Below are 24,061 nucleotides of genomic sequence, written 5' to 3'. Positions count from 1 at the left end.
ATTGTCTCCAAATGCTATGTTATTGCTTTAAATGGTCGCACATGTGTCAGAGTACTGTTTCAGATTCCTCATTACTGTAAATTGTCATTCAAAGCCCCACAAATAACATCTGGGGAAATCTGCAAGGGTAGTGAAAGCAAGCCTATTCATTCACTGCTGACGGCTGCAAAATCCAGGCCAATACTTGTATTCTTAACCATGAATTATACGTAACCAGATAGAGTAACATGGATTACCAACTACTGAAACACAACTGCAAGAATTTATTTCACTTTTTACGTACAGATGGAATTTAAGTTTCACAAAGAAAACAGAAATATAATACAATAACTTGGCTAAATGAGAAATTTTACAAATCAGATAATTTCCCTCCTTTTACGAATAAATGATGCATTACTTTAAATGCTAAATTATTTCTCATTCTCGCTCAGGAAAGAGTAATACGTTTCAGTAAAAAATATTTTAAACGTGCAATTCTTTTGAAGAGCTTTTTAATTAATCTTATTCCCTGTTCTTTCTCCATAACTGCTTTTAAAAACTATTCAAAAAGCACTCTTTTGAATGTTATTATTGAATATACAGTAGTTCCTTATTCTTTCAGGCAGCGCAATCTAGATCTTTTCGGAGGTTTTTGGAGCAGAATTATACCATTCGACCTATTAAGTCTACTCACCATTTTATCATGGGTGATCTATCTTTCTGTCTCAAGCCCATTCTCCTGCTTTCTCCCTGTAACCCGACACTCCTACTAATCAAGAATCCCCACCTTAAAAATACCAAAGACTTGGCCTCCACAGCCGTCTGTGGCAATGAATTCCACAGATTCACCACCCTCTGACATAAGAAATTCCTCCTCTAATTCTGAGGCAATGCCCTCTGGCCCTAGACCCTCCCTCTAGTGGAAACATCCTCTCTGCAAACACTCTATCCACACCTTTCACTATTCCCCCCTCATCCTTCTAAACTCCAGTAAGTACAGGCTCAATGCCATTAAAAACACTCCTCATAGGTTATCATTCCTGGGATCAATCTTGTAAACCTCCACTGGAACCTCTCCAACACCAGCACATCCTTCCTCATATATGGGGCCCAAGTCTGCTCACATTATTCCAAATGCGGTCTGACCAGTGCCTTATAAAGCCTCAGCATTACATCACTGTTTTATATTCTAGTCTTGTCAAAATAAATGGTAGCATTGCATTTTTTCCATGCACTATTTTTTTTTCTCCTTTTGACTGCTGATCGTGCTGGAAGATCCAAGTTCTCAGCCAATTTGATGGCTCAACCTTCAGTCATCTTCGCCTAATGTCCCCCACAATAAATTATTCTTATGCCAGACATATCCACTCTCCCTGTTAAATGGTTAAAGCAGTAGGCATGGACCTCTTGCAATTCTACAGCAATTAAGGACAAACGCCGATTGCCATGTTACTTCTGAATCAGAAGGTTGGGTTTCCAAGGTGCTCACCACAGACTTAATCATAAAATCTCTGCTGCTAGTCCAGTCCATACCAAATAAAAATGCTACATCATCAAAAGGTGCTGCTTTTGGCTGAGACATTAAACAGAGGTGCCATTCCTGACTTATCAGACAAATACAAATGGAGCTTTAGACTTTAGTCTAAATGGAACTATCACTTTTTTCCTCGGTGTGCTGGAAAATAATGATTTTGCAAAAAAAGACATATTGACATCTTTTCTTCATCCCTGCATTGAATTACCTCACTACTGAAAAAGGTAAAACTATCAGAGTCCAAGTAGCAGAACGTAACATTGAGAACTGCACTATGTATATATGCCCAGGTACTCTATGTATGACTTGTTATATTATGTGCCAAATGGGTTAAAATCAGTTTGATGTTTGGATGCAAGTACACAGAAAAGGAAATGCTCTCTTGCACTCTGAGTTTAATAAAGTTCTTTGTTAGTTTAATGAATTAGCAATCCCCAAAATCATAGAGCGTGACGGATCCACTCACAAGCTCTGAAATTCAATATCCAGACTTTTTTAAAAAACCATTATAATGCTTTGGCCAAGTGCAATAAAATCACTTACAATTTTGTTTTATTGGACAGTAGGGCATCTTTGTCATGTCAAAAGATCCCATAATAATGGCAATTTTGCTGTTTTAAATGCTGTTCTCTACCTCTTTGCATCCCCCCCTCAAAATTCAAAATTATGATTATTTCCAAAATAAATTCCAAGAATGGTATTTCAAAATATTTAACTTCGGGCAGGACTTGGCAGGCAAACAGAAAGTGCGCAGGGGAAAAGTTAAAAGTCAATATTACTTCAGTCTTTACAGTTGCATCGGATTCTGCAATACACCAGTTTTAAACAGGTCACCATTGTAACTGCAGTAAGGGAATGGACACCCTGGGGAAATTCAATATATTTTGTCATTCCAACACTACCATAGTATTTTCACCATCCATAGTCATGCACTAAACATCCATAGTCATGCCAAGAACATCTCCCACTTCAAATATAAAAGCTGAATTAAGCAAAAGTGCAAAGTTTCAAGTAATTGTTAAGTTTTCTTCCTATCTTCCACCTTAGTCATGGCAAAAATACAATGTAATGGAGAAAAGTCAACCCTGGAATTTATTTCCATACTTTTGACATTTAGAATCAACCAATATATATACAGTTTTTACATGGTTTGGACACTGCAAGAACTTCTGTTTATGTCCACTTATAACTTATAAGAGGGCGGCATGGTGGCGCTGCTATAGTTACTGCTGTACAGCGTTGGAGACCTAGGTTTGATCCTGACTACAGGTGCTGTGTGTATGGAGTTTGTGCGTTCTCCCCGTGACCACGTCGCCTTTCCCCAGGTGCTCTGGTCTCCTCCCACACTCCAAAGATGTACAGGTTTGTAGGTTAATTGGCTTTGGTAAAGATTATAAATTGTCCCCAGTCTGTAGGATAGTGCTAGTGCATGGGGATCGCTGTTCAGCATGGACTCAGTGGGCCTAGTGGGCCTGTTTAGTTCCTATAGGGCCAATTTACGATTTTTTTTACTGAAGCCAATTAACCTACAATCCTGTGTAGGAAGGAACTGCAGATGCTGGTTTAAACCGAAGATAGACACAAAATGCTGGAGTAACTCAGCGGGACAGGCAGTATCTGTGGAAAGAAGGAAAGGATGACATTTCAGGTTGAGAGTCTTCAGAAGAAGAAGGGTCTCGACGCAAAACGTCACCCATTCCTTCTCTCCAGAGATGCTGCCTGTTCCACTGAGTTACTCCAGCATTTTGTGTCTAAGTGAAGAGGCAAATGAACAAACTGTTAATAATGCAAAAATGTAACTGAATGGGCCGATTCAAAACTTGACAAACATCTCTGGGCAATTTCATCCCCAAGTTCTTGGAGGTAACAGATGTACGTTCCTGGATCCCGATGCCATATCTTTCTACTACAGAATCCCTGCCAGAAGTCCCTGGCAGCTCTCACTGGTGAAATTGCTGCTCTCTCACGTTGATCATTTAACTGCAGTTAATGAGTAAACATCCATAAACCAATGCACAATAAACAGGCCCAAAACTAATTCAGTATTCAATGCAAAATTCAAAAAATTATTGAAATCCACTGAACCAAGATACAGATCGTGAAAACAAGGACAACCACACTGGCAAGATGGAAGCCATCTTGTTTAAAATCACTCAAAAGGAATGTAAAAAAAATATTAGTCATTGGCATTAATTTCATTTTTCACTCTTGCAATTTAATTGTGTTTCTCTTGCTATTTTATTGTTTGAGTACTCATGTGTAAGCCGATGTCATGGGTGGTTATAAAAACAGTCAGAACCTGACTGGGACCGGTTAGCAAGTGCAAAAGAAGACAACTAGATTGAAGAGCTCTGGCTAACAAGAGTGTCATGCGCTAGCTGGCTGGTTTTATTATGTCAAACTCTTCTCAATGTCTTGCCTATCAATACATGCACTGCTAACCACACCAAGGTGTCAAACAACCTTGAAGCCTTTTCTTCCATATTGATCAATGTTCATTCACACAGCCGATATAGGTGAACAAACAATTAGCAACAACATGCAATTATAAGCCTTGTTGCATTAATGTTTAAAAGTCCTCATACAATAAATCAGTGTGTAGTTATCAAAGCCACGTGTTGACAACATTGTTGCATTTCAGATTTATTGTATGGTAGTTATCATTGACATAGCTTATACTTTGATCAAAGCATCTATATGAGCTTAGTTTAGAGATACAACATCGAAACATGCCCTTCTACCCATCAAGTCCATGCCGACCATTGATCACCCATCCTACTTTATCCCACTTTCTTGTGTAATACCTCTAAAGTTAGAAAATAATAATGACCTTATTAATCATGAACATCATCAGATACTGTTTAACAGAAAACAGCAATTTTCCCCAGTTATGGATGACAACAACCTTGCAGATCACTTCTAGCATAAACATTAGATGGCAAAGCCTTGTAGACCAGAGACCTGAGCCATTGGCTGCCTCGCCAACAGTCTGTCTCGTTCCTTTCTTCCTTGTTTTTTAGTATGTGTTAATGTATGTTTTAGTGCTCTTTAGCTTTGTTATATGTGGGGGGTGGGGGTTTTGGGGGTAACTTTAAAAAAAAAAATCTCTTGCCTCGACGGGGATGTGATTTTTTTTTTTTTGATTTTTTTTCCTGTATCGTATCTCCGTCCGCACTGCGGCCTAACATCGTGGAGCTGGCAGCCTCTTGCTGGGGGCCAACCTTGGGAGCTCCAACTGCGGGAGCCTGCAGAACTTAACATCGAGGAGCTGGCGGGCCCTATCGGCAATCAACCTCGGAGCTCCAACCGTGGGAGCCTGCGGAGTTTAACATCCTTGCTCGCAGTCCCTTGGTTAGGAACCGACTTCGGGAGCTCCAAGCCACAGGAGCTTCGACCGTCCCGATCACAGGAGCTTCGATCGCTCCGATGCGAGGGCTTCGATTGCCCCGACTGCGGATGGTTCGACTGCCCCGAACACAGAAGAATAAAGAGGGAAGCTGATTAGACTTTATTGCCTTCAATCACAATGAGGAATGTGGAATCCTCTGTGGTGGATGTTTATGTTAACTTTTATATCGTTGTATGTCTTGTTGCTTTTTTTAGTGTGGCTCTCTGGTAAATCAAATTTCACTGTACCTTAATTGGTACATGTGACAATAAAATACCTTTGAACCTTTGACATATTAATGTCTATATGTACGGCCCAGCACTTTTTTTCAGCTTCAGCCCTGATATTCAGGAATTTATCAAATTTTAGATTGATGAGTTAAAGAAAAGCCTTCCACACGCCTTTGGGAAATGGGAACAGCACAAAATGTTTTAATAGACTGGAAATTCTAAGAACATGAATATAGGTAACAAAAAGCAGTTATTTTTCCCCTCATTGATTTCTTCAACTCCCATACCATATGAGCTCAGCGAACAAAGAAGCAAGGGGCACTGGTTTAGTTGAGAGATACAGCAAGGAAACAGGCCCTTCAGCCCACTGAGTCTGCACCGACAAGCGATCCCCACACACAAACACTATCCTACACACACTAGGGACAATTGTTTACAATTATACTAGCCAATTAGCCTACAAACCTGTACATGTTTGGAGTGTGGGAGGAAACTAAAGATCCCAGAGAAAACCCATGCAGATCACGGGGAGAACATACAAACTCCGTACAGGCAGCACCCATGGTCAGGGTCAAACCCAGGTCTCTGGCACTGTAAGTCAGTAACTATACTGCTGCGCCACCATGCAAGCCCCACTAGCAGCACAAAATTGTTCATTGCACAACTTTACAGATTTAAGGTCACAATGAACGTAAAGAGTGGGCATAGTCGGCACAACAAAGGCAACAGACTGCAAAAAGACAACCTAGGTGGAAACAAACTTTAGGCATCCTACCTATGTATGCTGAACTCCAGCAACTTTGGAGCACTGTGGTTTAAAGCCGTTACAAAGTGAATTCATTGCATTGAAGACATGTGGCTAACACCATTAAACTTCATTGCTGCATAAGCAAGTGGGCCATCACATATAAATTGCCAATCTAAGTCTATGCTTCCTATTTGTCATTTTAATGTAGTTGCAAATGTTCTTGCTGCAGAAAATAATTTCAGTAAATTGGTAATAATATAGCTAATGAATATCTAGAACGCATTCAGGCCAATTGCACTGAACAGTGGTCTGAACTTTACTATGAAAATGGCTGCAAGTTTATCAGCCCCATTAAAGGATAAATTGGAAATGAACCTCGGATCATCATATGCAGTTAAACCCAGAAATCATAAGGTTGCTGTGCAAGTTCCCAGTTCATCATTAGTTGCAAAGGAACAGAAACTCATCAAGAGGTTAAACAAGGGACAATTGCAGATAATAGAGGAAAAACCAAGAATAAAATGAATGAAATGTGTAACTGCATAACATTACTCTAAACGCAGATAAAAGTAAAACAACATATATCCAATTTCTTCCTGTCTTTATCTGTGTTTCATTGCAACATTTTTTGTCTTGATTATTCATACATTTTTTTATTTATGGGGATTTTCATCGTTCAGGTTCAAGAGTGCGCATTAGTGGTCCTCACATATGAGCGAACAAGAGTTTGCACATTTGTTTGGCCTGGTTGTACTGGCTCAAGATTATTTGCAGGTAATGTTGAGCATTTTCATTGTTAACTGACCAAACGTCCATGATTACAAAGTAACAGGATAAATGGAATTAACAGTCCAAATCAAAACGTTTTAGAAACTTTAAGGGATCAGACCACATGCATTGCGAGCAGTGTTGCCGCGCTAATTGTTTAGTTGCCTGGGCTGTCACTGGTGCCGGAGCGGCCTCTGTTAAATTCCCCACTAGTTAAAATTCCCCGCTGTTTATTTTGGCTTTTTTTCTACAGAGGTGCCCCTGGTTGTGAGTAACAAATCAAAGTTATTGAACATCTGATGGATAAGGAGAAGACTTGTACTTTGTGACAAGGACAAGACCAAATCAAGAAACTGAGTAGCTGTGCACAAGGAGTCTGAAAAAGAGTCCCAACCCAAAATGTTGTCTATCCATTCCTTCCACTGATATGGCCTGACCCACTGAGTTACTCCAGCATTTTGTGTTTTATAATATTTTTTAAAAAGAAGCAAATAGTAAGTGCTAAAGGGTACATGGAAATATCTTGCAAGGCACTTTAAAACACACAGCAATTATTAGTTTCTTTAAAAGGAGAGTAGTAATAGAAAATCTGGGTCACCAAAGGTAGGTGCAAGCAAGATGACTACAGATCATAAGGAACCAAACAGGTTAAATAAAGAGCCAGTTGAAGGTAACTGATGGGTAGAGCAGGGAAGACAAAGAATGACAAAAGAAGTTAAAGAGGAGGATGCTGTAAACTCTTATTTCTTATTCTCTGTGCGTTAGGTGAATGGTTTAGGATATATATGATAATGCAAATGACAGAATAAAACTGTTAATACCGCATCCTCTTCTGGATCTCAAGTGAATTAAACTGAGTTTAAAGAACAGATGGGCTTTGAGGTGTCAGGAAATGTCTGTAATGATGCAGATGAGTTGGCAAACGTTAAGTCAGAAATATTGGATTTATAGCAGCAATAACATTTAGGTATTAACATGACATTCACAAGAATAACACCAGGGATGTATCACTTGATCCCAAAGGTTGGATTAACTATTGGATATTACATGTGCCTAAAATTTAACTTAGAATATGTGTAATTAAGTGAGAGAAGAAATTGCATTTTCATTTTGTTTGAATTTCTAACTTTATTTGGATTAATACCCTGGACACACATGGAAGCACATACGGAATTCTAAGCATATCACAGGTCTTGGATATCCTTGACATTAAGGACACATACAGAATCAACAAGCCTCTAACAAAGGGTAGAAACAGATTTTCCTCCAATGAATATTTGATGAGGAAAAGGCTCCTATCAAAAACAGTTATGATGGTATCAATTAGTTCCATTTAAAATAGCCAAATGAACATGCCGTTCGGAACAATGATTAGTAATTATAAAGATAATTAATGGTGAAGGTATTCAAATACTCAAATTAATAAGATGATGATTTCTGAGCTTTTGCAAAATGATGAGAAAGAGAATGGTTCACTGGATCTATTTAAAAAGACTGTCAGACTTTTTTTCCCAGGGTGAAAATGTCAATGACTAGAAGGCATACAGTAGCTTTAAGATCAGAGGGGGAATGTTTAAAGGATCTGTGCGGGGCAGGGTCTGTTCCTGTGCTGTACTGTTCTGTGATCTATGTGCATGGGTGGATTTGCAATATGGGTTTACTTCGTGTAGTGTTAACTTTAAACTCACCTTAAATTGTTCTCTCTACATTGCACATGCACTAATACTATGAAATTCTGTCTGTGAAGGACAATTAACTTTAAGGCTTTAACTCAAAGTTGCACCACAAGTTCATTGTGCAAACAATGATGGCATGACAAAACTGTTAACTGTTTAATAGCCACAAATATCATATTCTATCGCAGTTTTAATTTGGAGTATTTTAAAGCTTTTATTAAGTACATATTATACTGCTGAAAGTATGGGTATTGTGCCTTGGTGGCCCATTCACCTGGAGAGACTCATTTGTAATTTTCAGGACACAACTGAGGTTGAACCAACTTCATCCCCAGCATATGAAAGTCGTTGATATCCAAACTCAAGGGTTGTGAATTTCAAAAGTGCAGTATGTGCTTTACAATACAATACAATACAATATATCTTTATTGTCATTGTACAGGGGTACAACGAGATTGGGAATGCGACTTCCATACGATGCAATAAATTAATTAGCTAATCAGTATAAATTTAGACAACCCAGAGAAACAAAATTAGAAACAGTTTTAAAACAGAGTAAAGTGCAAAAAGGTCTGTGCCGGGTCGTTGTGCGACATGACCATCCGACTCAGCAGGACCGGTTCAGAGCAGCTATGGCCCTGGGGATGAATCTGTTTCTGAGTCTGGAGGTGCGGGCGTAGAAGGCCTTGTAGCGTCTGCCAGATGGTAGATGGTCGAACAGACTATTGCAGGGGTGTGAGGAGTCTTTGTGAATGCTGGTGGCTTTCCTGAGGCATCGTGTATTGTAGATGCCCTCCAAGGCTGGCAGCTGTGTTCCGATAATCTTCTGAGCTCTATAGATTACCCGCTGAAGAGCTCTCCTCTCTGCCTCTGTGCAGCTGAGATACCACACAGGGATGCCATGCGTTAGGATGCTCTCTATGGTGCAGCGGTAGAAGGTCGTCAGCAGCTGTTGGGGCAGACCAGACTTTTTCAGTGCTCTCGGGTAGAACAGTCGTTGCTGCACCTTCTTGACCAGTGCAGCGGTGTTAGTGGACCATGTGAGGTCCTCCGAAATGTGAGTGCCCAGAAACTTGAAGCTGGACACTCTCTCCACACTGTCCCCGTTGATAAAGATCGGAGCGTATTCCCCATTATGTGACCTTTGGAAGTTGATGATCAGCTCCTTGGTCTTGGAGGTGTTTAGGGAGGGACAGGTTGTTATCTGAGTACCAGTCCGCCAGGTTCTGCACCTCCGCTCTGTAGTGTGTTTCCTTCAACTTCCAAAATAGCATTTGCGATGTGTGCACATATTTGTGGGTCAAATCACTTCAGATTTGAGGATGCAGTGTAAGCATTCACTGCTAGAATGCAGCAGTATTTTTAACAATGTCATTCAGTGCACAATGCATATTTGGCACCAGGACCACCAAGCAGGAGCTCAGCTCTTCAGATTATGTCCTCTTTTAACATTACTTTGTTCAGCATATGTTTAGACAGCAAGTTTCTTCCACTGATATAAGGGAGGCCAACAAATACTCACAAGTCAATTGCATTTTGTTTTCTATTGGCTGTTGCTATGATTTAACATGCATATGCTGTTTTCTTGAGTTGTTTCAAGTTGCAAAACTCTGAGAGAACTATTTTGACAGATGCTGAAGGATGTTTTTTGTAATGCATTTTATCAGCCCGTTCTGGTTGCTGGTAGATACAGACCCTTTAATAGCGTTTTTCTTGTAATACAATGTGATACAGAGGGCATATAGAACAGGTTGAGGTGTGAGAAGAGGCAGAAGGAAGCAGGAATCCATATCTGCCCAGGTTAACTAGAAAGCATTTCTCTTAACCTTTAGTGAAGTAGAATGTGAGAGATGCCAGTACGTGACAATATAAGACCTAGAAGCAGGGGTAGGTCCTGCCTTCTATGCCAGTGAGTAATAACACTGATATTCCTGTGCCTCTGGTCCACGTTGATGTCTAATTAACATTACGTCTGATATCCTTTGTGTCCAAAAGCCTTCTTTGTCAGGCTTGAATATTTTCAAAGAATGCAGATTCACTTACCAGTGAGATGGGGAATTCTAATGGCTTCCAACCCATCTTGGTCTTAAATGAACTATGGATCCTGGTTTACAAAAAAGATACAAAGTGCTGGAGTAATTTAGCGAGTCAGGTCAGTTCGAGGCTGAAGACGGTTCCTGACCTGAAATGCCACCTGTGTCTTTTTCTGGTTTTATGCACGGATCCTGAATCTTTGTTCTGCTTAAACCACACAGCTGGAGGAAGCATTCTCTTGTTGTTTTCCCTGCCAATCCTTCCCAGAATCACAAACCTCTCAAAGCTTTCTTGTACATTCCAGTGTGCATAGTCCATTCTAACTTGATCTGTCTTCATAGCCAACCATCTCATCTCAGGAATCATACTGCAATGCATGTACATATAGTTTTTAGTTACAGAAACCAAAGCTCTGTAAAATTACAGCAAGACACCTTTACATTATACTCTAAGCTTTTGTAGATGGTAATATATCATCTAACCCTGATTTCTTACTGTACCTACGTGTTTACTCTCCATATTTCATGAGCAAGTTGGAAGGTCAGCACCATTGAAATCTGTCACCCACTGCAGTACTAACAGCAGTCTAAGAAGAGTGGGAGGAGGTTTTTGCAATTGGTTCTCCATTTATTTGAACATTCATGCACCTGTCTCCTGTAAGATTTGAGAAGTTTTCCCTCATTCTGCAAGCAACACCTAACCAAAGAGCTGCAGTTTGGACATTTTAAACGGGAGACTGGGGCTGATAGCGGAGAAAAGCTGCGGTCAGTTTACCAAGGGATGTCACAATCCGTGGGTCCTAAGATGGCCGCAGGACCTCGTGACCAGCCACAAAAGCAAAAACCTTACAGCCCAGTCTCTAGGTTTCTGCAAAGCCACGGCCAGAACAATGGATGGATATTGGCCATGCAGAAACCTGCGAAACCAGGTCGAAGTCCAGACACTGGGGCGCTGACATCAGCATACTCACAATGCCCCAAGCCGACCTACACAGTTAATCTCGTTAAGGGGGCACAATAGCCCATAGAAAACTACCTAGTAGGTGATGGGAAACCAGTTAAACCCATCACCTCGCAACAAAATACCAATTAACACCGTCTGGCCATCTCCGGTACCCCCGGACATAAGCGCAGATCAAAGGGAAAACTCAATACATATCTTTTAAACAAAGAGATCCCGAGATCTGGCGGGAGATAGGACGGGTCAGAATAGTATAACTGGCCACGACTTTTGGGTTTTAAACAGGAGAAGAAATACTGCAAGAAAACCTGCAAGGAACGCAAGTCAGAAGTCAAAACGCAAGAAGAAAAACTCGGTGCAAGACAGAAGTCAGAGGAGGCAACAAACGGCACGGAGAACGGAAGGAAGAAACTCACGGAACAAGCACGACCCTCACGGAGAACAGCGGAGAAGCAGCACGAACAGCCAGTAACCCCAGTAATAGTCCCATGGTGAGCATGTACCCCGATCCTGCACATCCTGGACATAGTTTAGTGTAGAGGGGAGGGTGGTTTAATTAACGTGGGTGTATAAGTAAATATGTGTTGGCCAATTTTGCGATGTGTCGTACGTTCCCCATCTTACAGTCGTGTATATGTCTTGTAGAACTGTACGTTTTAGAATTCAGAGTCAAAAGTATTCATGTATATGTCTTGTAGAACTGTACGTTTTAGAATTCAGAGTCAAAAGTATTCATGTATATGTCTTGTAGAACTGTACGTTTTATGATTCATAGTCAAAAGTATTCATGTATATGTCTTGTAGAACTGTGCGTTTTATGATTCATAGTCAAAAGTATTCATGTAATTCGGTATGTGTCTTATAGATATGTCTTATAGAACTGTGAAGAGCATTCATGTACAATAGTCCCAAGCGCTCAATAAAAGCCTTATTCCGTTTAAACCCTGGTCTTCAAATCTGGTCTGGTTGAATTTTTCTGCACTATCAACGCTCCTGCATCTAAGTCCAGTGTCTAGAACCGTAGGGGGTGAGTGGGTCGAACCACTCACGGGGAACCAGTGTGCGCGGCCTGGTCAAGGGATCAGAGCAAGGCACGGGGACCTTAGGTCGGGCGAAAGCTCGGCGCAGAAACCCCTTACACTCCTTCCAGGTTGGAGGTGAATTTAATTGTAATTTATCACTATGGAACCAGCATTAGATTGTAAGGAAGGCTACTAATGCTCTCTTTGTAGGAAGGATGCTGGTTTACATTGAAGATAGATACAAAATGCTGGAGTAACTTAGTGGGTCAGGCAGCATCTCTGGAGAAAAAGAATGGTTGACATTTTGGGTTGAGACCCTTCTTCAGACTGGCGAAGGTTTCGAACTGAAACATCACTTATTCCTTTTCTCCAGAGATGCTGCCTGACCAGCTGAGTTACTCCAGCATTTTGTGTGTCTCTACTGATGCTCTCTGGTTGAAGGGAAACAACTATATTTCGCTCACCTGCCTGAACCGTGAAAGAAGTGCCAACAGGTGATGGTAATTCTAGACAGTCCCATGGTGTACAGCATTCTTCAGCACAGAACATTGCCTTCCAGTCAATGGATGGTAACTTTTCCTGCATTCAGTCATAGAGAGCCACAGTACAGAAACAGGCCCTTCAGCCCACTAAATTAGTGCTAACCATTAACCACCTATTTACACTGATCAAGAGTTATGAGTCAAAAGTGTTTAATTATCACCAAAATACAACAATACAATTCTTACTTGCAGTAGCATTACAAGTCTGTAAACACAATACTCGATGGATAACATAATGAAAAAAAAAATGAAAAAAGTTTATTAAATTAAAAAATACAATATTAGTGTCAGGCAAAACAAAAGCCTGAAATCCCTAGTGCAACTCCCTTGTAGTTTGATGTTTTATTGGTGTTTGCAGCGTTCAATAGCCTGATGGTTGAAAATAACTCATTTTTTATTCTACCCAAGATTCTACCACTCAACTACTCTCTAGGAACAATTGACAGGGCCTAATTAATCTACCGACTTGCATGTCTTTGGCATATGGGAGGAAAATGGAGCACCCAAAAGAAACCAATAGACAATAGGTGCAGGAGTAGGCCATTCGGCCCTTCAAGCCAGCACCAATGCAGTCACAAGGAAAATGTGCTTGCTCCACACAGACAGCACCAGAGGTTAGGATTGAACCTAAGGCATTGTACCATGAAGCAGTGGTTCTCCTATCTGTAATATTCTGCTGCCCAAGGATAGAGTTAATAAAGAACATCCAGCTTGTGTGCAATCACAGGTTAATGCCTGGCGACTGTCACAATGCTTCCCATTGTGTGACCATTGTTTACCCACTTGTGCCAGGAGCAAGCAGTGAAACTCACTGATGTGTCTCTCCACTGCCATTAATTGGCTGTCACACATTCTAGTGCTAGCATGGCACCGGAACCTCTGGGAAAAGTCAGCACGATCCAGCCCATTGCTGCCACCTGGAGCAAACATTGAGCAATTTAACCAGTCACTCTGAAACCAAGCCTGAGATGGCACGATCAGTGAATTTGCAGATGACGCTATGAGTAATGGAGTTGTTGACAGTATGAGACTCTTAAGCTACAGGGTGATATTGATGTGTTGGTGAAATGGGCTGAGAAATGGCAGATGAAGTTTAATTTAGATAAGTGTGAGTTATGCTTCTGGGAGTACTAATAAGCCTTAGAGCATACACCATGAATGGTAATGGTATTGGAAGTATTAAGAAATAGAGAAATCTCAGTGTGCAAGTCCAAAGATCCTTTAAGGTGGCAGTACAGACAGATAATGTGTTTCAAAAAGGTACATATTGGCCATCATTAGTCAGAGCAGTGAATATGAGGAGAGGAGTTATGCATCATGCTTCATGAAACATTGGTCCAATCTCAACCGGAGTACTGAATGCAGTTCTGGTCACCATACAACAGGAAGGAAGTGATAGTCCTGGAGAGGGCAGAAAGGAGAATCACCTGGGACGGAGTGTTTTAATCATGAGGAAGGAATGGAGTGTTTTGGTTATGAGGAGAGACTGGAAAGGCAAGGTCTGTTTTCCCTGGAACTGAGATGGTTAATAGGTGATGTGATGGGCTTTGAGGCAAATTATGAGGAAGACATGGGGGAAGACTGTAGTAAGTAATCTTTTCCCCTTATCAATGATGAATAAAACTAGAAGATTTTGATTAGGGTAAGATACAAGAGATTTAGAGGGGATCTGAGGGGGACTTTATCAGCCCAAAAGTGGTGAGCACTTGAATTGCATAATGCTGGTTTACAAAAAAAGACACCAAGTGCCAGAGTAATTCAGCAGGTCAGGCAACAGCTCTGGAGAACATAGAGAGGTGACATTTCAGGTCTGCACCCTCATTCAGACTGATCCGTCTAAACCGCCATCTGTCTGTAGAAGGACCCCAACCTGAAACAAACAACTATCCATACTTTCCACAGCTGCTGCCTGACCCACTGAGTTACTCCAGCCCTGTGTTTCAATTTGTTAATGATTCAGGTATGAAACTAAGGATCTAAATAACAAAACCGAGTCAATGCCTTGTTTTACTCTTGAATTTGTCAGCAGTGTATCTCTATTCTGCACCATAATGGTCCAGTTGGAAGCCATGTTCCTGCATAACTATTGCCACCATTTAGAGTCAGTGATATAATTGAGTGAGGGCACTCGGTGACGAGGACATTTATAAGAAATCTGTTGATTCAACAAATGCCAGTTTTGTAAAAAGTAAAAAATGCAAACCTGCGAATTTGTGTAATAATTACTCATCAAGAATAAAGCAAGAAAATGTATCTGGTTCTCCATAAATAAAACAGCCTGGTAATCCAACTGACGGTATTAGTGACATCTAGATATAATGTTGCGTGACCTGGACAGCACTTTCAGAGATGCATTATGATCTGCATTTTATTCATATTCATTTGATCACAGAATATGGGCATTGCTAGTGTAACTTGCATTCATTGTCCATCTTTATCATTCTCTGAACTGAGGAACAGTTAAAAAATAATCACATTGGTGAATTTGGAGTCACAGGTCAAAGCTGGTAACCAGACATTAAGACCAAATATCTTTACAACATAGAAGGAGGCTGTTTGGCCAATTGAGTTCATGACGACCAGACTTCCTTCATTCTCTCTAAATTCTACCACCTGAGGAGCAATTTGCAGTGCAAAATTTATCTACCAAACTGCACTGCTTTGGGATGTGGGAGGGAACTGGAGCACCCATAAGAAATCTCATGTAATCACAGGTAAAACGTACAAAACCCAAGCAGACAGCACCAGATGTTAGAATGGAACCTGAATTACTGGAGGAGTGAGGTTGCAACTCTACCAGTTAATACTGAGGAAGGGTCCCATGTTCTATCCATGTTCTCGAGAGATGCTGCCTGACATGCTGAGTCACTCCACCACACTGTGTCTTTTTTGTAAACCAGCATCTGCAGTTCCTTATGTCTACTGGTTGTACCATTATGCTGTCCCTTCGGATAACTAGGGCATATTTCCTTCTATAAAGGAAATTAATGAACCAGATGGATATTTACAGCAATTCAGCAGTTTCATGGCTCCTGTAAATAAGACTAGCTTTGATTTAAATTTCAGATTCTTTTAATTACTTGAATTTAAATTCCCAGGTGCCATGATGGGATTCAAACTCGAGTCTACGCATCAATGGTCCAGAACTCTGGCTGCTCATCACTTTGAGAAGCTAATTACTTTTATACTGCTTTTTTGATATATATTGCATTTCAAGGTTAATTTACACTTTTGCTGAAATCAACAGAAATAAAAAATCAATCGGGTTCTAAACTAAATGTCAATCGGATCCCCCATTTTCCTACCGGGCTTGAAGGTGAAGAACTCTTCAATGGGATTTTGCAGAGCAATACAGGGAGTACTTAGGAGAAAGAGGGACTGAGGGAATGTGGTGTGAGATAGTAAGAGGACATTCTCACATGATTTCAGGAACATTTATTTCCTTTGCTGAGACTTTTGAATAAGCTCGTCACAGAGATCTCGAAAAGTGCAGTTTATTAGAGAAGGCTAGTCAATAGACAATAGACAATAGGTGCAGGAGTAGGCCATTCGGCCCTTCGAGCCAGCACCACCATTCAATGTGATCATGGCTGATCATTCTCAATCAGTACCCCGTTCCTGCCTTCTCCCCATACCCCCTGACTCCGCTATCCTTAAGAGCTCTATCTAGCTCTCTCTTGAATGCATTCAGAGAACTGGCCTCCACTGCCTTCTGAGGCAGAGAATTCCCCCGTCTGTGGTATCTATAACGACGATTTGAGAAAGGTGCTATGTTTGACACTAATTAAGGCGGTCTCCATCAGTCAGATTCATGAGATGACTGAAAAGCACATCAAAACGCTGGCTTATCCACAGCATTCTGTCACAAATGTTGAAACAGTCCAGCCTGGGTTTATGAGAAAGCAACAGCCTGAGATAAGAGTGAAAAACCAGTCAAAACAAGCTGGGACTCGGCGTATTGGCAACTGCAACAATTGTGGGGGTAGTCATGCAGCTTTGGTTAGCAGTGCCATGCCTGTAAAAAATGGAATCATTTTTTATTGGAAGGTTGCCTTACAAAATTCATTTCAGTGTCTTTCTCTGGTACCTGTTAGGTTCTCAGGTGAAATAAAAATATCATACATGTGTGAAAGAAACAAAATGCTGGAGCAACTCAGCGAGACAGGCAGCATCTATGGATAGAAGGATTGGGTGACGTTTCGTGTCGAGACCCTTCTTCAGACTGAGACTCGGGGGAGAGGGAGACACAGAGATTTGAAAGGGTAAGGCATGAGAACGAGACATCAAGGGGGACAAAGATCTAGGAAAATATAGAATAGATCATTGTTAGCTAGGGGAAGTTGACAACGAAGCATACAAAGATAAAATGTAATTAGGAGAACAGTCAGACTGGTCGGAGAACTAGGATGGGGGAGGAATGGAGAGAGTGATAGCAAGGGTTACTTGAAGTTAGAGAAGTCAATATTCATACCACTGGATTGTAAACTGTCCAAACAAAATATAACGTGTGTTGCTCATAGTCCAACATGCCTACATGCCTGTCCCCAGCTGGCAATTGTGTTGATGATCTCAATACACTCATGCTGATCCTTAGGCAACTAATTGTCTTAACATGGAACAGCCCACAATGTTTGTGTTGAACATGATGCAAGTTGAACTGATCTCATCTGCCTATACATGATCCATGTCCCTCTAACTACTTGCACTGCATATGCCTCTCCAAAAGCCTCTTAAACGGCACTATCATATCTTGATGCGGGAATGCTTAATAAAGTGGAAAATAACAATGGCTATCTCAAGCAGAATCACTTGATGCTTGGAATGTAACACTCTCCCACCCCTCATTGATAAGATTCTGGATTCAGTTTCATTTCAGAGAGCCGAGTACAAATATCAAGGCTGACACTTCAGTGCAATACTGAGAGAGTGCATTACTATTCAGACATGACTTTGAACAAAAGCTTATCTGGTCTCTCAGATAAAAAATTCCTTGGCACTATTTTGAAGAAGAACAGGTGAGTTACCTTTATTATCCGGGCCAATATTGTATAGTGCTTAGTGTGCAGTATAGTCACATGCATCGATGTACTGTGAAAACCTTTTGGTTGCGTGCTACCAATCAGCAAAAGACAATACATGATTACAATCAAACCGTCCACAGTGTACAGATACTGGATAAAGGGTATAACGTTTAGTGAAAGTTGAAGTCCAATTAAAGATAGTCCGAGGGTCACCAATGATGTAGATGATATGCCAGGACCACTCTCTTGTTGGTAATAGGATGGTTCGGTTGCCTGATGACAGCTGGGTAGAAACTGTTCTTGAATCTGGAGGTATGGGTTTTCACACTTCTGCACCTCTTTCCTGAGGGGAGAAGTGGGAGTGTTCCGAGTGAGACTGGTTCGTGATTATGCTGGTGGCCTTGCCGAGTTACACTAGAGTAAAACACTAATAATAGAGTTATTCTCACATTGGTTTTGCTGTGGGTTTGTGTGAGCAAACAGACATCTGAACTTTCCACATTACACTGTGATTGCATGTCATTAATGTTTTATTGTCCATAACTTGCTTGCAGGTTTCCGGAGATTGTGGAAGGTGCTGCAGAGAAATGCATGCCTTTGTTTATTTCTATATTCATTTTTGACTTAAACATGGGTAGATACAGAAAAAGTCATAGGGTGCACATCTTTCCTGGACCCAGCACACTGATGCAATTATAAAGAAAGCACATCAATGCCTCTCCTTCCTGAGAAGATTACGGAGATTCGGTATGTCAGAGAGGATTCTCTTGAGCTTCTACAGGTGTACAGTGGGGAACATATTGACTGGTTGCATCACCTCCTGATTCAGTAACTTGAACGCCCAGGAGCGGAAAAGACTGCAAAACGTTGTGAACACTGCCCTGTCCATCACCGACTCTGACCTTCCCACCTTCGAAGGGATTTATCGGAGTTATGCCTTAAAAAGGCAGCCAGCATCATCAGAGACCCACACCACCCTGGCCACACACTCAATTCACTCCTGCCATTGGGAAGAAGGTAGAGGAGCCTGAAAACTGTAACATCCAGGTTCAGGAACAGCTTCTTCCCTGCAACCATCAGACTAATAAACACTACAACCTCAAATAAGCTCTGAACTACAATAGACTATTATTGTTATTATTGCACTGCTATTGTTTTATTTTTTGTGTGAACCTATGCGTGCATGTGTGTGTGTATATTTGTATACATTTATACTGTATGTGTACGTGTGAGTATGTGTATATACTGTATACACACACTGAACTTTTTCTCTCTCGTTTATTATATTGTTCACAGTGTACTATGTTTACAAATTCTGTTGTGCTGCAGCAAGTAAGAATTTAATTGTTCTATCTGGGACATATGACAATAAAACACTCTTGACTTTAGCATTCATTTTGATACACCTGGTTCTATTGTATTATCCAACACAGTAGGCAACGCACACCCATCATTGAGTTGAGAATGAAAGATTTTATTGAATGCTGAACATATATGAGAAACTATATATGAGGAACTATAAGCTACTCATGATTGTACTTATGTTGAGAGTGAAGTAAAATCAGTGAGCAACACCCTAAAACAACTGGATAAGAATTTAAAGGTTGTTTGATATTTTATTGTGTTATCATGAATCCATTTACTTTGTTTTACATTTAATTTGGCAAATAATTAAATAGGCATTCAAAGACAAAGGCTGACTGTGAAACGACACCTACTTATACCCAACTTTTATAGAAGTGGCCATTTTGCATTTGCAATGATATGTGATCTTAATCAATCTATCCTGTTCACTCTTATCATGATTGTGATCTGATCCATTTATTAACTTCAATTACTTAATTGAGCACGAAGCAATATGGATTATCCATTCATTACTGTCTGGTCCACTACATTAATTGAGGACATTTACCGATCGACAGCTACCACATTTTCACAACTGCAAATTGAAGGTTCTTATTGTTCTTGGACTTTAAACTTAAACTTTAACAGTAAATAGCAAAAACTATTGCATGGAAACAAACATAACACAGAATCTGTTTTAAATATTCAAAAAGTGATTGCTAGTTATCCTCAAAATGCTTAATTATGGGTGTATTGTGGTGTTGCGTCTGATAATTCTGCTGTCTAAAATTGATAAAATAATCAAAGTGGCACAAGTTGGAAATTACTTGCTACACAAACATTGTTTATCGACATTATTTGCCATTGATCAAAGTCTCCCGTGGCCATTTTACCCCTTAAATACTCATCATCTGTTTGCCTGCAAAATATATCAGTTAATGGATCCAAATCATTCAATAAGCAAAAGGAGGGTGGGTTATGGATAATGGATAGCTCAGGGTAACTCAATGGCTCAGAATTACTAATTGTATTCAATCTCCGACCAATGTATATAATTTACTTACTTTAATTTAAAATCGTACTGGAATTTACTGTATGATTTTAAATGAAAGCACAGATTCAAATTTGCTTTATCTCACTCAGAATTTGTGAAAAATTCAATGTACGACAGGGTATCTGAACTGTGGTGTAAACAGAGAAAATATAAACAAATGAAGATGCATGTGAAAGATGGGCACTTAAATATTTTCAGTTTCTCTTCAAAGGTTATTGAAGACATGAAACACAGCTAATGAAATATCACATTTTTTGGTCTAATGATTAACGGGTCTCAAAGGCAGAACTGAAGTAATGAGTTTCTTTCAATAAACTAGTTAACGATTCCCAAACAGACAAAATAGAGGGAGAATAATTATTTCAACCAATCAACTCTAAAATGATTTAATTTTTCATTGTATTTTTAAACTGCATTCCTTAATTATGTCATAATTATCTACTCGCAGAGAAAGAGAGCAGGTTTTTAAGTTGGACTTGTCATCATGCAATTGTGATAAATAACCTAAGAGAAATCAATCCAAATATAATTTAAAAGTTTTGCTTCTGATTTAACGTGGCAAAGACATGTTGAAGATAGTGAAGCTGTCTTACGGTTCCAATGATGTGAGTTTGTTCCTGACCTCCAACGAAGTCTGTGTGGAGTTTCCACATTCTCCCTATGATCGTGCATGTTTCCCTTGGGTTCTCTGGTTTCCTCCCACATCTTCAACATGTGCTTGTAAGTAGATTATCTCCAGTATTGGTAGGTGGTGCAAGAAACAATGGGCAATCAATGGGCATGCACGATATCTTGGAATTCAGGGAATCAAATGGGGAATGTGACTGATGGATTATGCCGACAGCGGCGGAGACTTGATGGGCTGAATGACCTACTCTCACATCGGTAGGAAATATGAAAATATAATATATGAACAGATAAAAAATGGAGCACATTGGATAGCATCAGCGGAGAATAATTGGAGCAAAGTGCATCTTTCAATTTCTTGCGCCAAGCAGCTGCACAAGTACAGCAACCAGTTGTGCTCCTCTCTTGAATTTTGGTTCCTTTGAATCCTGTGCTTAATTCAGAAAAATGCACATCAGGGAACCTATGTGGTAAACTCAGAGGTTCCAGTTACATACAAGGTTAAAAGGGTGAAATAATGAGTGTCAAATCTGTGAGTATCCCTTGATAATGGTGTATGAAAATGTGGTGGTCAAGATGCTCAAAAGGATTTACTGGGTCAATGGAGAACAAGTATTTCCTCAATGCAAAATAGTTTATCTTCTGATTACCATCAGTTTTGTTTTCTCTCCTTGGTTGGTTGCTGCATCACATCCTGATGTTAACAGATAGATAGATCTGTCAATGGCAGCTCCAATGCCAAAATAAACCATCACTTACATTTCTCCTAACAGTCTGCGGGAACCGTAATAATCAAAGTCATGAGATGGGATGGACAAAATCTATCCTGCTGACACACAGTTGATTTTCATACCAAAGATCTTTTTATCATTTTATTTGACACCCTCTATTATTTTATTTTGAATTATTAATTCTATTAGCTGTTCATTCTTTGTGGTTCCCATTTAACGGCTCTATCGCCCAAATGTACATTGGAACATGTACCTTCCCCAATAAGATTTAATATTTAAAATAAATTGTAAACAAAAGTAATGATTTTATTATGAGTAAGTCAGATAGTTCTGTAGGGCTATTAAATACATTTACCTGCTCCCAGACATTTTACTTATTTATTTCTTCATTCATTATTCAAGGTATGGCATTGCTGTCTAGACCACTATTTATTTCCGACCTTCTTGAATTGTTGTAGTCCTTCTCGTAAAGTTGCTGTTGAGAAGGAGTTGCAGGATTTAGACACAGTAACAGTTGAGCAATGACAATATAATTCTAGGTCGGGATGGTGTGTGGCTTGGAGGTGAATATAGCAGGTATTAGTGCCCCCCTGGACCCACTACCCTGACTCTTCTTGGTGGTGGGAGTTGGTTTTGGAGGTGCTGCCAAATAGCCTAGGTAAGTAACTGTAAAACATTTTGTAGGATGATATACATTTCATGAATTAATTATAGACTGCCTTCAGACATCATAAATTTCAGGAAGATGCTGACCTGGACTAGTTATTGACACTACAATGAATATTGCTGCAAATGCTTTCACGTGCTGCCTTTATATTGTTAATAGAACGGATGTATCTGGAGCCTCCCCTGGTCAGCTATTTAATTGTTCACGAATTAATGTGGCATAACTGCAGTTTTGTCCTGATTTATTGGTGACCGGACTCACATTTCTGCTTGTAGTATCTCCTTCTGTGCTGCTTATTAAACCAGGATTCAATCCCTGGCTAGATTTGAGCTATCTAGTTTGCTCTATCCCAATTAGTATAATAGTACCATGCAATATTATGGAAGGTGCCCTCAGTGCCTCCACAAGGATGTGGGCTTTCCTACCATCCTCTCTTGCACTGATGCAAGTTATTGGATGATTGCTGAGGACAAACTGAAGTCTGTTTGAACCATCCTTATAGAGTCATAGAGTCATAGAGTGATACAGTGTGGAAACAGGCCATTCAGCCCAACTTGCCCACACTGGCCATCATGTCTCGGCTACACAAATCCCACCTGCCCACATTTGGTCTATATCCCTCCAAACCTGTCCTATCCATGTACTTGTCTAACTGTTTCTTAAATGTTCGGATAGTCCCTGCCTCAAATACTTCCTCTGGCAGCTTGTTCCATACACCCGCCACTCTTTATGTGGAAAAGGTTATTCAGATTCCTATTAAATCTTTTACCCTTCACCTTAAACCTATGCCCTCTGGTCCTCGATTCACCTACTCTGGGCAAGAAACTCTATGTATGTACCTATTCCTCCTATGATTTTATACACCTCGATAAGATCGCATCCACCTGTGCTCCAAGGAATAGGGTCCAAGCCTACTCAACCTCATCCTGTATGTCAGTCAACCTCTCCCTATAGCTCAGGGAGCTCAGATTATGTTCACTTCAGAAGGCAATGGAGGCCAATTCTCTGGATGCTTTCAAGAGAGAGTTAGATAGAGCTCTTAATGACAGCGGAGTCAGGGGGTATGGGGAGAGGGCAGGAACGGGGTACAGATTGTGGACGATCAGCCATGATCACATTGAATGGCGGCGCTGGCTCGAAGGGCCGAATGGCCTCCTCCTGCACCTATTATCTATTGTCTATTCACTTGTTCTTCAGAAACATCCAGCAGGTCAAACAGCAACTTTGGAAATAAAAATAGAATTAATATTTCAGCTTGAAGACTCTTCAGCAGGACAGGGAAGGAGGAAAATAAGTTAGTATCAAGCTGCAAAGGTTAGAGGCAGGATCGGACAAAGAGAACATCTCTGGTACAGTGAGACCAGGATTGCTTTATGGATAAGTTGTGAATGAGGTAATCTGGTGTTAATGAGGAAATTAGGGAGGGGGAATGTTAACCTTTCTTCATAAAAGCCATGAAATGGGGGTCGTTATAGAGTGAAAGCACCATTAAAGTGTAAGAGTTTAAAATGCAGGGCTGCTGGACATGTTGAGATGGTACGACTCGAGAGGCTGTATGAGAGATGGATGAACCAGCCCATTCTGATACAGACAAAGAAAACAAGTTGCTTTAAGAAATAGTTATGTAGTCTAGAAAGGATGCAATATGCCAGATGAAAAATGATTAGTGTTCATCTAATATGTATAACAATGGAGGAGGACACGGACTAAGTGGTCAGTGGGAATGGGATGAGGAA

This window comes from Rhinoraja longicauda, chromosome 32, assembly GCF_053455715.1.
Source record: "Rhinoraja longicauda isolate Sanriku21f chromosome 32, sRhiLon1.1, whole genome shotgun sequence".
In the NCBI taxonomy this organism is placed as follows: Eukaryota; Metazoa; Chordata; class Chondrichthyes; order Rajiformes; family Arhynchobatidae; genus Rhinoraja; species Rhinoraja longicauda.
This window is presented reverse-complemented; position numbering follows the sequence as displayed.